The following is a 2,757-nucleotide window of genomic DNA, read 5'->3' as shown; positions in this document are numbered from 1 at the left end:
CCAGCCCCCTCCTATGAGAAAAAATTTCAAATGACAGATACAGTATCTGGCTGAAAATTACTGTGATGAAATGTTGATGATAGCAGTCATTGAAAGATTGCTTCTAGTGTTAATGTGATCATTTATTTTCCATGAGTTGCTTTTTCTGGTTTGGATTTTCAAATATAGTTGTCTTGATAAAAATCTGTTTATATATTTTATTCCTACTATGGGTCACAGGATTTAAGTACAGATGAAATAGTAAAACTCTGAGAATCAGTCTAGAAGGCAACTTCTAGGCAACTGCTAAATTATCCATATTATTATTATATCCATATTATATCCATATTCTGTTGGAAACTTTACTAGGATATTTTTTAGACATTTTCTGTGAGATATCTTTGGGAATGAAAAATAAAGTAGGAAAATAGACATTTGATGGAAAAATCAGCAAAACAAGAACAATAAAAAGACTTCTTTGACAAGTAGAAGTCCAAAGAACTGCTCAGCAGTATTCATTCTATTAAGATTTTTTTTAAGAATGGAAAAATGTTATGCAACTGCTACACATTTGAATGAGCTAACAGTCACTCCAGAGAGTTTGATCAGCACCAATTCCTATTTTAATTATTCAAAAGTCAAGAAATACTGCTATGTCTGACGTTATAAAGGCAGAGTTCTATGATAGTAGGTGAAAATGATCAACCTGCTTCAACAGAAACTTTTCCCACTTACATTTCTAACAACGTTCTTGTAATATAGGCAACAATTATTCAAGTATGGTCTTTCAAGAAGCTAACTCTCACATTTGAGGTTTTAGAATGATCATTTTGAAAAAAGCCTCCTTTTTAAATAGGTTCTTCTTAGCTTGAGACCATGTTTTATTTAAAAAAATTTCCAACAAATATTGATCCTATTTATATCAACAGTATTTGATATAATCTCTTTGGATTTACACTTTTGTATAATTTGCAAATCCAGCCTAACTTAAAAAATGTACATGCATACATTGTCACCTTTTAATATTAAAGCAGCTGAAAATGTCCAGGTATATTTTTGATGAAAGGAGGAATTATGTTTATTTACAATATTCTATGTAGATAATACATGAAGATAATTATGGTTTCATGGACTTCCAATTGTTCTATGCCTCCACACAAATAACTATATTTGTAGGTAAATTTATTAGAATTATTACAGAGCTTTAAAGTCAACCACAATCAATTCGGGAAACAGATTTATTTACTCATTTTCAAGGGATGATAATCTACATAAAGACATTCATAAAAGCATACCAGCTATGTCATTCCTGCATTATTATAGTAAGTCCTATTCATTAAAACTCATTGTGAAACAATGGGAAACCATGAAATGTAACTTGGATACAAATATTGGTCCCTATGGGGTCTCAAGAGTCATAAAAATGTAGGAAAACAGAGCTTTATTTAAGATTGGAGCTGCTAATATGAAAGTTGTTTTTCTGAAGCGGGACTTTTAATTGAAAGCCCTGAAAATTTTAGTGTAAACTCTTTGATGACAGCTTCAGCATTTCCTTTATGCTTGTTGATCATCTGGCAGAAAAGTGGCACTGACAGCATCTTCTATGTGGGAGAAGGTTTAGAACTAAGGTTTTTTTTTTTTGTTTGTTTTTATTCTTGTTTCCCAAAATACAGGCACCATTTGGGCTTTTCTAGTACATATACAAATAGGAATAAGAATTTTGAAAGTTGGATCTTGGTTTCTTAGTTAGGCAAGTATACAATTATTCGTTCTTCCTTCTATGATTTAATTTTTCCATGTAATGTAAGAAAGGAATATTAAATAGTTTAAAGTTACTTTTATAGGACAATAACATTTCATAGGCTAACATAAAATCAAGCTGCTAAATCTTACAATTTATCTGTCCAGCAGTTTATCTATGTAACTGCCCTGAGTAGATGCTAAATGCTGCTTATCAAAGGGCCCCTAGTATTTTAAATATAACTCAGTAAAGCTACTCAAAACATAAAACAATTCTTCTCAGGCATGTATAATTTTCATTAGAAGAAGGCAGGAGTCTCTCATGGATTAAATACTATGCTTATTTAAGTCTCATACTCTATATAAATGGGATATTTGAGGTGTTTAAACTGTGTTTATTACTATGCATTTGAGTTCACATGATCTTTTTGTTTATTCATCAAAAACAGAAAGGATTTCAAGAGGAAAATATTCTGTCTTCTGGAGCCTTGAAATAATAACTTTTAAAAATCATAGATTGCTCCTTTGTGAAACTGAGTCTGGTGCAAGCTCGCACAATCTCAGTTCTTGTAAGGAAGCCTGTATGGGAAGCTTGCTGCACTTACTTATCTATTGGACTGCATTTCAAAATTGTAGAAAGGTGTAAAACTTGTGCTTGCGGAAGTTGCTGCTCTGAGTAGCTCTAACTTGCTTTAATAATCCTAGCAAGGTCCAAGCAAACGACATGCCCCTTTTTGAGAAAGACTACTTGGTGGGGATGATGTAGCTAAAAGAGTTTGGCTTGAAAGCCTTCTTATGTAGAGCTTCCCTTTAAAAGTATATTAATTTACAATGCATATTGAATGATACTTCTACAAAAACAAATTAATGAGTTGGTCTTTATGAAAATGACTCTTTACAGTAAGTAAAAAAAGGGTTATCACAGTTTTGGTAACTTGCGTAAGTTCATATCGAAAACAAACAAAACCTTTCACATGTTCTTAATAACATGTTCTTAATAACATGTTCTTAATAACCTTAGGCCTCCCACGGTGTGGG

The sequence above is a fragment of the Dipodomys ordii genome, unplaced genomic scaffold (assembly GCF_000151885.1).
Source record: "Dipodomys ordii isolate 6190 unplaced genomic scaffold, Dord_2.0 Scaffold28, whole genome shotgun sequence".
Lineage (NCBI taxonomy): Eukaryota > Metazoa > Chordata > Mammalia > Rodentia > Heteromyidae > Dipodomys > Dipodomys ordii.
This window is presented reverse-complemented; position numbering follows the sequence as displayed.